The sequence below is a fragment of the Lynx rufus genome, unplaced genomic scaffold (assembly GCF_022079265.1).
Source record: "Lynx rufus isolate CCGP_SWC_20201006 ecotype Redwood Valley unplaced genomic scaffold, mLynRuf1.p SCAF_21, whole genome shotgun sequence".
In the NCBI taxonomy this organism is placed as follows: Eukaryota; Metazoa; Chordata; class Mammalia; order Carnivora; family Felidae; genus Lynx; species Lynx rufus.
Genome location: NW_025814836.1, coordinates 21,734,502 through 21,747,509, shown reverse-complemented (window position 1 = coordinate 21,747,509; position 13,008 = coordinate 21,734,502).

The window sequence follows — 13,008 nt, the reverse complement described above, 5'->3', positions numbered from 1 at the left end:
CACTTTAAAGGCCTTGCCGGATGTTGCCAAGTTGCCTCCCAAAATGTCACACTCCTTTGTGTGAACATTTTCTAGCAGTGTAGGAAGTCCCAGAGAACATTCCAACAATTCCCTTCCCGAGGTCACATGGACCCCAGTCGGGTCGGGGAGAGAGCCTGGGGATCAGGTAGGCTGTGGCCACGGCTCTGGGAGCACCTGGTGGGTGTGGCTTGGGTGAGAGACCTCGCTCGGGCTCCCACCTGCGCCTCCTGGTCGGTCGTGGGCTCAGCACAGACTCCCCGGGGGCAGGACCAGGCTCGACTCACTCAGGTGTCTCAGGTGTGCAAGCCCCTCACTCCTGAGGACCATGGGAGGCCGGGCGCGGGAGGTCAGGAGGGAGGGCTCCCTAGCACCCCAAACCCCGCGGGGGGGGGTAGTACGTTGGGGCCCGTCAGGTGGGCAAGAGGCGCCCCAGGTGGGCCCTGGGTTGGCCTCGGCGCCGGCTCGCGGAGCGCGGAGAGCAAGCCCGTGCGGAGATCGCCCGCCGCAGTCTGTTGACTCGGTGGACGATGTGCCTCCGTCGGAGGTCCGGGCGCCTCTCTCGGCTCCGGAGCTCCTGTCCCGGAGAGAGGGGGAGGGCCAGGGCCCGGGGCCCAGCCCGCCGCCCGCCGCGCCGCGCCGCGCCGCCAAGCCCCGGCGGCCGCAGGAATCCGCGGGCAGCGGCCGGGACGGGGCCGGGCGGGGCGCGGGGACTGGCCGTCCTGCCGCCCGCCCGCTGCACAAAGCCCGCCCTTGTTCGGCGGCCTCGGACGCGTGCCCTGCGCCCAGACCTCCCGGGGTCCTCTCCGTCCCGCGCGCGCGGCTCGGCGTCCCGACAGCGCCGGGAAGGGGACGTGCCGCCTGACGCGAACGCCTGCTGGGGGGCGCTCTGCCAGGGCTCCTGGGGGCCTGCCCGGGGCTCCGCGCGGCCCTGCAAGGCCGGGCCCGCAGACCCCGCCTGCTTGGCCCCCTGCCGGTGGGTCACGGGCACCCGCCGCCGGCGGAGGCCAGCGAGGGTGCCCTCCTCGTGATCACCCCCGCGGTGGGCGTGGATGCGGGTGCTGGCTGAGGGTGGGGCCGACGAGGACGTGGGCGCCGAGCTGTTTGGACGTAGCATCTCTCCCTGCGCATTCCCTGGCCAGACTCCTCCGAAGAGGTGGCTCTGCCAACACGCCCCTGCCCACCTGCCCTCTCCTCCAGCACGGGCTCACGACCCACCCCCCACCGCACACCTCGAGGAGCGGCTGCCCTTTTCCAACGCCTGGCGAACGGCAGCAAGGCTCCTGTGAGCTGGATGTCCCCAGACCCTGCACGGTATTCCTTACGCTTGCACAGCAAGTGGGCGGCATCCCTCACTCACTGCTCTGCTTAGCATCCATTTATTGAGCGCCTGCTGTGTGCCAGGCACTGTTCCAAGTGCCGGGAATACATCAGAGAACAAGGCAGACCCAGTGTCTGCCCTCAGGGGTCCTGTGGCCTGACTCCAAAGGCTGTACCTTCGCTGTGATTACATTGGCTTTGGCAGATGGCTCCCCGCTGGCCCTAGCTCTCCCTACCTACAGATTCAACATGACGGGTACATGGGACAGACCGCCAGGCCTGGGCAGTTATTTGCTAAGGATCGCCTTATCGGAGGTTGGCAGAGAACTGCAGAGCGGGGGTGGGGTGGGGGGGGAGAAATCCCAGGGAAGTGAGAAGAAACATGTGTGAAAATGAGGCGCTCACCCTGCATCAGCATGAAATAAACCAGGGCCGGGTTAGAGAGGCGTGCAGAGCTGCTCTTTCTCACTGAGTCCTGTTATTCGAGCAGGATTTCACGTTCACGTCCAGGGGCAGGAGAGAAGACAGCCAGGATCTTCAATGGCAAGGCTGCCTCTGTTTGCTGAGTTGGCTGAGGGTGGGGAGTGGGGTTGGCCTGATCTGAACACACAGGCATTGGTGACAAGGCCACAGGCTGAATCCTCCTCTCTCTGTAAACTCTCCGTTCTCACCGTGTTCCCTGGCCCCAGCCCTGCTCTCATCTCTCTCCTGCTCACAAACCTTCGATGGCTCCCCATGTCTACTGAATGAAGTATAAAATTCCTACCCGCCACAGCCGTAGCATGGCCTCCAATCTGTCTTTTGTGCCATTTCACATGACATTTCACACCTGCCCCCAGCTCCAGCCAATTAGGACAACCTCTTGCTGGCCGTGCACCCTTCTGTTTTTGCATTTGATAATCATGGTAGCTCATGCATGCTCAGCACTCACGCTGTGTTAGGTTCTGTGCTTTCCATATCCCAGTTCTACAAGGTAGGAAGTATTAGCCTCTGTCTTTTGACAGATGAGGAAACTGACACTTAGAATAGTTCCTGACTTGCCCAAGGTCACCTGGTAAATGGGAATTTGAACTCAGGCCTCCGAGTCCCCAGAACCTAAACCCTTGACTAGTACCTAGACCTGTGGTGGGATCATGGTGCTCTGTCCTGTATGGTCTCTAGTAAATGACCTTATGAAGATGCTGGGAGGTTGGGGAGAGATATCAAAAGCAAGAGATGACACCAGTTGACTTGGATCTCTCAGGACACCCCCGAGTGTCTCCTGTTAGAGCTCTCTTCCTTCTCCAAACACACACTCACGCCCCACATCCTCCCACCTGGCTCCATTATGTCCCACCTTCTCCGCTAGCCACCCCCAGACCTACTCAAGGGGGCACGGGTTTCTAGGCCAGTGACCAGCAGTACCTGCCCTTCCCAAGCATGCCAGTCTGCAAGGGGAGGTATGCTGTGATTGCCTGGGCTGTCTGGAATCCTCATACTGGTTAGTCGGTACTTTTGTTGCAATTTAAGATACCTGAGCACCATGATTCCCTCCATGGCGGAGGGAGACAGGGAAAGGGAGAACATGGAGGTGCAGGTTCTGTGGCCACAGGAAGGAGCCTCCTAACTGTTGGTGCAGACCGACGCCCACCCCAGTGGGAAGGAAGGGAATGTTGTGGTCTTCTGTGCTTTCCAAGGTCCCAGAAAGCCCAGAGAGTGCCGGATGGGAAGTCCAAAAGAGCAGAGTAAGTCGTGGACTGGTGGAAGGCCGTTCGTTACAGGCCTTTCCTGGGCTTTGCCCACTGCCCGTTAGGTCCGAAGGTCAAGCGAGGCAGTTGAGAAAAAAATGCTCACTGTGAAGTGTCTGAGGCCCTTCTGAGGTGAGAGAATGGCCCCCTTTCAGCAGCCCTGCTTGCAGCCAGGACAGTATTCCCAGAGGGAGCAGGCCAGTGAATGGTCATCTGTCTGCCCAGATGGACCAAGGCCTGGCCTGTAAGGGAGGAGGCTCTGATTCTGGTTTCTGTTTGCAAATTCGGGGGCTCTGGAGTACTTCAATAAATAAACACCTATTTATTGAGCTCCTACTGTGTGCACGGCGCTGCGAGGGGCACAAAGAAGCACTGATTTGAAAAACCACAGATCAGAATTTACCCATGCAAATGAGTTCGCTCCCCGGGGAGGCTGGATTCTCACATGTCCAGTGAGGCTGCCACTATTTGAGGAACGACTCCCAGCCCCTTGTCTAAACGATCTTGAATTTTCTCAGCGGAGATGGTTGATGTTTTAAAATCAAAAATAGCTAATGGTCATTTGGACCTCACTCGTCCGTGGTCTGCTATGAGCCCGGCATTGTTCTGGGTGCATGGGGAAGAGAATATCCTGAGGGTGCTCATCGTTTGCTAGGGGTGAGTAGCAGGTTGGCGGTCATCATGCTAAGAACCCCCCTGGCCCACCGGGTCTGGGAATGACCCCAGCCCGCAGAGAACAGAACTTATTATGCCTGGTATAAGGTGGCAGACAAGACAATACCCAAGGGTTAAATGACAACGACAGGCAGCCTGGGGTGCAGACGAGGGAGCCCTAAGCACACATGGAAGGGATGGGGAATCTTCCAGGGCTTTCCTGGGAAGGATAGTAATTACCAGTGTTTACCGAACACCCTTTATGCACTAGGTGTGGTGCCAAGCACTTTACAAGCATTGATTATCTTGCTTTGTCCCCACAGCCCTTCCAGGGAGACCCAATAGGATTCCCTTGTCCGCAGTTTACATATGAGGACACAGAGAGGTTAAGTAACTTGTCCAGGGTCAAACAGCAGGGAAGCAGGTTCAAACCCGCTGGTCTGATACCTGAGTCTGCCAGTTTAACTTCCACACTGTGCTGCTTCCAGGGAGAAGAGGAGAAAGCAAAAGGCTAACCAATAAAGAACAACCAAATTTCAATGAGCCTAGTTGTTTTAGCAATGAAAACAGTTCTTTTTTTTTTTTTTTGACGTTTATTTTTGAGACAGAGAGAGACAAAGCATGAACGGGGGAGGGTCAGAGAGAGGGAGGCACAGAATCGGAAACAGGCTCCAGGCTCCGAGCTGTCAGCACAGAGCCCGACGCGGGGCTCGAACTCACGGACCGCGAGATCGCAACCCGAGCCGAAGTCGGCCGCTTAACCGACTGAGCCACCCAGGCGCCCCTGAAGACAGTTCTTAAGGAAAGTTTGTGACCCATGACAGTGTCACTGGACACGGTGCTTGGCCTCCTGATGAGGAATGTGTAGACTCTTGGAGGAACTCGGGCTTTGGGAGGCAGATGGCCTTGGGTTTGGATGGCGGCTGTCCCACTTTTTGCCGAGCGACCTTAGACATTAACCTCTGGGCATTGTTTTCCTCATCTATAAAGTGGAGCTCTTGACACTGCCGTGGCAGTGTTCTTATGAGGACTAAAAAGGATCATTTATATAAAGCGTTCAGCAGGGTAGCCACTCCGTGAATGCCAACGCTCCTTTTGCTTCCTAAAAAGACATCGTTTAGAAGGACAGCACTCACACGAGCAGGCTGGCGTCATCCAAGCTCTCATGGCCATCACGGGCCTGTTAGAAAATGCAGAAGACAAATGGCCAGGTCAGAAGTCAGAGAAGCTGGCCTAGAGAAAGGACAGAAGGGGAGAGGGCCATTATTTTAATTTTTGCTACTGTTCTGGGGTGTGTCCCTGGCTTCCACAGAATCACTTTGGTGTCTTCACTCTGGCACAGTTGATACGTGATACGACACATCCTTCGTGTCGACCCCTTTGCCGGGCAGGGCATGTTTGTTGCCTCTGAGAAATCATGATCTCGCACCATGCGTTCTCTGCCGTGAGAGACGGTAGCCCCCCCTTTCCAGCAGGGAAACTGAGACCTGGAGGGAGTGCCGTGTAACTAATAAGTAGAGTCCAAACCGGAAGCCAAGTGTCCATGAGACAAGTCATTGGAAGCAGGTGGCTTATTTGATAGGTCATCCTAGCGAGGGAGTGGGCAAAGTGAGAAAGAGAGGAAACCCCATATAGACTATGTTTTTTTAAAATTTTTTTTAATGTTTATTTACCTTTGAGACAGAGAGAGTCAGCATGCGAGCAGGGGAGGGGCAGAGAGAGAGGGAGACACAGAATCCGAAGCAGCCTCCAGGCTCCGAGCTATCAGTACAGAACCCGATGCAGGGCTCGAACTCTCGAGCTGTGAGATCATGACCTGAGCTGAAGTCGGCCGCCCAACCGACTGAGCCACCCAGGCGCCCCCCATACAGACTATGTTAATGGGCTGGGGACAGATTGAGCAACTGAGGCTCCGTGTCACTTGAGACTGAGGTCTGAGAAATCACGTAGAACGTGGCTCAGACTTGCGTCCTCCTCGACTGCCCAGGGCAGGGGGTTGGAGCACAAACCCACAAGCTCCTGTCCCCACTGGCTGAGGCTTGCCCTTGGCAGTGAACGAGCCCTGGTCTGGGAAAAGTCTTGCAGACAGACAGGAAGAGAGAAGAGGCAGGTGCTGAGGGTGGGTCTTCCTTCTCTGGGCCTTGATTCTTCAGGTGAGACCCTTACCTTGTAGAGGTGTGCGAATCAAATGACAACGATACATAGGAAATACCTAGGACATCCTGCTACATTTCAGATCTGGCCTTACGGAACTGCCAGGACTCAAGCCGTCTGGGCCCACGGGGGTGGAAATTTCATCTCATTCAAACTGGACTGTGTGAGTGTTGAGAGATATTAACACTTAGTATTATCAGTTATAATTTTAGTCGTTGTATTTCGTGCACCCAGAGGGAGGCAGCTGGGAATGAGCACTGTGCCCCCAGTCCTAGAATCGGCATCGCTGGTGTTTTTCTGTCCTTCCAGGTGTGGGAAGGGCCCACAGCCTGGGTGAGTCAGCAAGGGTCCCACTCAGAAGGACTGACTCAGGGTCCTGCCCCTCCCCTCTCATGACTGGCCTCCTTCATGCCTCAGTCTGGGTGGGGTGTGGAATGCTTTGCTCACCGGAGTCCAAAAGCCACGTCCTGTCGAGCTCAGGAGGAATTTCACAGCCTCTGGACAGACCCAGCCCGTGGAGGGACTGACCCCGGCCTCTCCCTTAGGGCTGGTCCCCCGCCGCCTGCTGGCCCCCACCTAAGCTCTTGGAGGGGAGGAGGTGTGGTAGCCATCACCGTGCTCACGCTCATCTCCATGGCTCGGTGTCTCACCAGCTTCTGTGTGTTTGCACATCTGATTCCGGGTAGTTTTCATGGCCTGGGAAGGGCAATAGTGGCCTGAGATCCTGAGGACACGGCCGAGGAAGTGCTGGTCGATTTTGCCTCTTGCTTTCCCCCTTCCCCTAAAAACAAAATCTCTCCAAAAGCACCATAAACCAAGTCAAAAGACAAAATGACACCCTTGGGGAGGTGGAGGCGGATATTTGCGGTCTGTATCACAGGTAAAGCATTGGCGTGTGAATCGCACCTTGAAACTGAGAAGAAAAGGAGCATAAACGTAATAGGGGCGCCTGGGTGGCTCAGTCGGTTGAGCGTCCGACTTCAGCTCAGGTCATGATCTCGCGGTTTGTGAGTTTGAGCCCCGCGTCGGGCTCTGTGCTGACAGCTCAGAGCCTGGAGCCTCTTTGGATTCTGTGTCTCGCTCTCTGCTCCTCCCCTGCTCACGCTCTATCTCTCTCTGTCTCAAAAATAAATAAAGCATTTTAAAAAATAAAAAAAAAACATAATAGAAAAATGGGTGTATGACGCCAGCAGACCATTCACAGAAAAAGGGAAGGTAAATATGTCAAACATGTTAAACTGTGTTCAGTCTCGCAAGCAATGAGAGAAATGCATGTTGAGACTTTATTAAACCATCATTTCTCCCTTATCAAGTCGGCAGAAATCCCAAAGCTTGGCAATTCTCTCTGAGGCTGCTCTGTGGGAGTGCAAAATGGCAGGGAGCTTGACGTCTAATCCAGTGGCGTAGGCAGATAGGCTTGGACCAACCATCTAATTCCAGGGATCTAACGCTGAAAATACAAGTCGGTAAACAAGTACGTGGTTACTCACTTCAGCATTGTGGGTAAAACAAAAGATAGGAAGCAGCCAAACGCCTATCGGTAGGGGACTGGTTGAATATGCTGTGGTGGGTCCGCCTCGTGAGCACCAGGCAGGCCTAAAACAGGATGAGGAAAGCCCCTGTGAACACACGTAGGGCGATTTCTAGGATATATTGTTCAGTGGAAAAAAACAAGATGCCTAAAAGAGTACATAGTGTTACCTTCTGTGTAAGGAAAAAGTGAAAATAGTAACTAGGTATTGACATAGTTCGCGGAATGAGCTGGAGAAGATAAAGATGATGGGTAGACATTTCTGAGTACATCCTTTTATATCATTTTAACTTTTGAACTGTGCAAACGCTTTACACATTTGAAAATAAAACGAAATAAAACCCTAAAACTGAATACAAGCAGAAGCGAATGAACCCAGCTCCCTGTTGAATTGATATTACTTTCAGGAGAGAATAATTATTTCAAACAACTTTAAAAAAAAACAAAAAAACTTGGCATCGGGGCGCCGGAGCGGCTCAGTGGGTTAAGCATCCAACTTCGGCTCAGGTCATGATCTCGCAGTTATCGAGTTCGAGCCCTGTGTTGGGCTCTGTGCTGACAGCTCAGTGTCTGGAGTCTGCTTCGGATTCTGTGTCTCCCTCTCACTCTGCCCCTCCCCCACTTGTGTTCTTGTTCTCTCTCTCTCTCTCAAAAGTAATTAAAAACATCAAAAAAAATACATGGCATGGGCATATCATTCAGTTTATTGATTGATTGATTGATTGATTGATTGCAGGGGAGAGAGCCAGATGGAAAGAAAGAGAGAATCCTAAGCAGTCCATGACCCTGGGATCATGACCGGAGCTGAAATCAGGAGTCAGACACTCAACTGACTGAGTCACCCAGGCACCCCGTGTGCAATGTCATTTTATTTTTTATTTTTTTTATTAAAAAGAAATTTTTTAATGTTTATTTTTGAGAGAGAGAGAGAGGACAGAGCATGAGCAAGGGAGGGGCAGAGAAAGAGAGAGGCATAGAATCCGAAGTAGGCTCCAGGCTCTGAGCTGTCAGCACAGGGCCCGACGCGGGGCTCGAACTCACGAACTGCGAGATCATGACCTGAGCCGAAGTCGGACGCTTAACAGACTGAACCACCCAGGCACCCCAATGCCACTTGTAAACACAAACATAAAAGCATTTAGCTCATATGTGGAATCACCAAAATCACACATTTCATGTCTCATACTTTGTACATGCATATGTTTTTGGTTCTTACCAGAACCATGGAAATGTTGCACAAAACTAACACAGCTGTTTTTATATCACTTCCTGATATACTCTGCCAACCCTCTCTACCATCCATGCATTTATAAATAAGGAGGTCTTGGAAGGAAAAGATTGCTCTATCATTTCCTTCCCTTGAATGTCCTCATTTGTGGGGTAAGTTACAAGGAAGCCAGTCCCTGGGAAGTCAGGTGAGTAGGGATGGGTGTGACAGAGCTCCTTGGCCATGTGTGTTTCTTAGAACCCTCTTGCCTTCTTTCTGCATTTGAAGCTAGTTCTGGTTTGAATAGAAAGCCCCTGTTTTGAACAAAGGTGCCCTGTTTACTCTGTTGTAGGTGTAACATACATCCTGGGTCCCCTGGAACGGTGTGCTCACGGGGTACTGGGGACACTGTGCACAGATGGGTGGCTGGGAATGGCCACTCATGCATACTGTGTACGTCTCCTCTGCTCATGCACATTATCCACGGTCTGTTCATCAGACTTCACTTAGACGTTAAAGATCAAATTTCAGGGGGAAAAAAAATTTCAAGGAGAAACATCATACCAAGCACTGGGTCCTTCTGAGCACCCACGGCCCTGTTCAAATGCACAGGTCACACATCCATGGTCACGGGGCAGAAAATGAGGACAAAGGGCTCTAAATCAGAGGTTAGCAACCTACAGCTCAAAAGGCAGATTTAGCTCATTGCTTTTTTGTTGTTGTTGTTCAGCTGTAAGCTAAGAAAGCCTTTCACATTTTAATTTTTTTAAATTTTCATTTATTTTTAAGAGAGAGAAAGGGAGAGGCAGAGAGAGGGAGAGAGAATTCCAAGCAGGCTCTGCACTGTTAGCACGGATGCAGGGCTCCATCTCATTAACCATGAGATCATGACCCAAGCTGAAATCAAAGAGTCGGATGCTTCACCGACCGAGCCACCCAGGCGCCCTGGCCTGAAATGGTTGTTAATCTGAGTACCGACCTTGATTTTGCTTCTTGGTTTGCAAAACATAAAATGTTTACTATCTGGCCCTTTGCAGAAAAATTCAGACCCTTGCTCTAAATGAAAAGAGACTAAAGAAGAAGAAACACAGAGTTAAGGAGCAAAACAACTAAATGCATTGGGGAACTTTAATTGGATCCTTGTTTGGGAGAGAAAACAGAAAAAGCCATTCTCTAGACAGTGGACAAAAATTTGATTATGCATTTGGAAAGTGTATGCATGGTCATTGTGTGCTCCTTCAACTTTCGTGCACATTTTGAATTTTATTATAAGAAGAAGCTGGGGAAAATATCCAAGCCAGCCTGATGAGTTTCCCTGCCTATCGGGGTTCGAAATTACTGTAACACGAGTTCGGTTTGAAACATCACAAATGACATTAGAATGCAGGGATGTGCTGTGTGCCCAGGCCTGGCATGGGGAGTATCCTCGCTCTTGTTGGGGTTCCCGGAGAGCGGTCAGCGGGGTGGTGGTAAATGTTTAACAATCGGATCTCCAGGAACAGAAAAGCCAACTTAGAGCATTTGCCGGTGTCTGTGGTATAAAATGCTCCCACAGCTGATATCAAGCTACCAACGCTTATGTCACTGAACTTGAATTTGAGAAGACGTTTGCACAGTCAGCTGTCACAGGCCCATTCGAGTTGGCTACAGCACGCTACCGCCATCCAGCCCGACAAAGGGTCAGATGTGACGAAATGCATCCTGATTCTCGGGTGTCACTGAATTAGAGTTAAGGTATGGGAGTGGTTCGAATCTGGACTTCAGGAAAGAAGGAGAAAATACTCAGACTTGGGGTTCAGCGAGCCTCCAGCTGGAGCCAGCCCCTTCCCTGGCAGGAACCTGGCGCTCGTTGCTGCAGTCCGGAGGGTTCGGCGTCTCTGAGCCCAAAGCCGCACCTCCCAGCAGCCGGCTCACCGTTTCCAGACCACCCACAGCACACCTTCTTCTCTAACAGCCCTGCCTTGCTCCAGGCTTCCAGTGCTCTCCATTCACCACCCAGAATCTGAACGCCTCTGTCTGGGTTTACTCTCCTCGTTGCACTCCATTCCCCATGCCAGGCCAGCGTTCGGGTGCCCCGCTCCTGGACGCCGTCTTCCCTGCCCCACAGATACAACCAACTTATTCTGTCCCCTCAGATTCGCACTAACGTTTCCCTCGCTTGGGATGTCCTTCTCTATCTTCGCTATGTAAACTCTACGAGTGTGTAAGTGCTGGCTCAAGACCCACACACTCCAGGAATCCCTGACGGTCTCCATGTATCCTCACCCCCGTCATCACCTCCAGTGCCTTCACGCCTCCATCGTTTCTGCCTTCACTAACACCACGGATTTATCTTCACCTCCACTGGCTTCATCTCCTACAATGCCTCCACTCTGCCTTCTCCACCTTTCCTTCCAGGGCTCAATCTCATCCGTCAGCCTCACCATTATGACTGCTCCTGCTTATAGCGGTATTGCTGTCTCCATTTTTCCGTCCCCTATTCTCGGCATCTCCTCCTCCTTATGATTATCGGATTGTTTTCTTCACTGTCTCCATGTCCCTACCCCTGACGCTGAACGGAGAAACCTCACATCTGGCCCTCGTGGCACCCGTAAGTGATATCCATGTGAAAATAGGCCTTTTCCTGTTGCGATAAAGAGACCCCTACGAAGAAAGCAAGCTCAGATGCTGCTCAAAGCCCATGACGGGGCGTCCGTCCATAGCCCTTCTCAGGAACTGGAGGTTGGCACCATTTGTGTGCAACTAGGGAAGAGAATAGGGTGGGTTATGTAGGGTGAGTTCACAGGCTCGACCCCTCCCTCTCTTGAGTCCTGCTTCCCCATCATTATCAGAACCAGGGTCAGCCGGGCTTGTGGTCAGTGATGCAGGAAGTAGTGGCTGTGCCAGCTGGGTTGGGTGAGTGGTCAGTCTGACCCAGCCCTTGGTCTGCCCCGTCTGCAAAGCTTGCTGGGAAAGCATGCTGGTGCTCCAAGACTCCAACCTCAAGCGGTTGGGCCTAAGTCCCAAACATCCCTAGCTTCCCTTAATAATCACTGTGCCCTCCCGCCCCTGAAATCATCAAAACCCTCCTTGAACCGATTTCTGTTTGCCTCCCTACCATCCCTAGGGTGGATTAATTCCAGATGTTTGCAGCTTCCTGTGTAAAGTACTGCTCGCTGTCATTCCTCCCCAAACACCCCTTTCTAAGCTTCTTGGGGGTACTCCCCACTGCCACCATTTTGAAGTGCCGAGCCTTCTCCGTGTGCCTCTTGACGTGAACACTTTGTCTCTTCTCGATTCTCTTGAGACCGAACAAGACAAATACTTACATCTATTTGCAGACTAGGTTCTCTGTGCCCTGATAGGTGTAATTGCTCTTTTCCGAGCCTCCCTTCCTGTAGCAGTGCCTTTATCCCTGGGGGAGGGGAGTCGGACGCGGCCCCACAGCATGAGACCCATGCTGCCTACCCACGTGTGTGCCTTCGGGGTAAATTGAAAAGAGGGGTGAGGCATAAATGTCTCCTTCAGGTCTGGCCTTCTCTCCTCCCGTCCGGCTTCTCTCCCTCAGGCCTTCTGCCACCTGCTAAGCAGTCACAGCTCTGTGCTCTTGCACGTGGGGCTTCTCCCCCTGGAAGGTCCTTCCTTCTTTTCTTCTGGCTCAAGACCCAAGCACTGGGTCCCTGGAAGGCCTCCCTGCTACCCCCGGAGGGGCTGGGTGTCCTCCTCTGGGCTCCCAAAGTCCCCTGCACTCCCTCACTCAGGGAATTTAACACACTCAGTTTAGCTTGTGTTATTGGTTTGAGATGTCTCATGTAACAAGTTCCTTGAATCACACTTTTGACCCAGAAACCTTATCAATACAGCCCATAAAAAGAAAGGCTTATGGGGGCACCTGGGTGGCTCGGTTGGTTAAGCGTCCGACTTTGGCTCAGGTCATGATCTCGCGGTCTGTGAGTCTGAGTCCCATGTCGGTCTCTGTACCGACAGTGCACATGGAGCCTGCTTCAGATCCTCTGTCCGCCCCCCTTTCTCTGCTCCTCCACTCGCTCTCTCTCTCTCTCTCAAAAGTAAGTAAACATTAAAAAAAGAAGAAGAAGAAAGGCTTATGGGAGAGAGAACTCGGTGCTTCTATAAGAAGAAGTTCGAATGCACAGAGAAGGACAGTGCAGGGCCTTAAACAGATCAGGAAGAGGTACAGGTGTGACCAGGCAGGGGCAGGCTCAGCGCCCTGGCTGGGCAGACCAGTTGCCTCCCTGCGGGGACTTCTGCGTTCTAGTGTTTCCTTAGACTCACTTCCCATTTTTTAAAATGAAAAAAATTATAGAGCACAAACGGGGAGGGAGAGGCAGAGGGAGAGGGAGAGAATCTTAAGCAGGCTCCACACTCAGCACAGAGCCCGACGCAGGGCTCAATCTCTC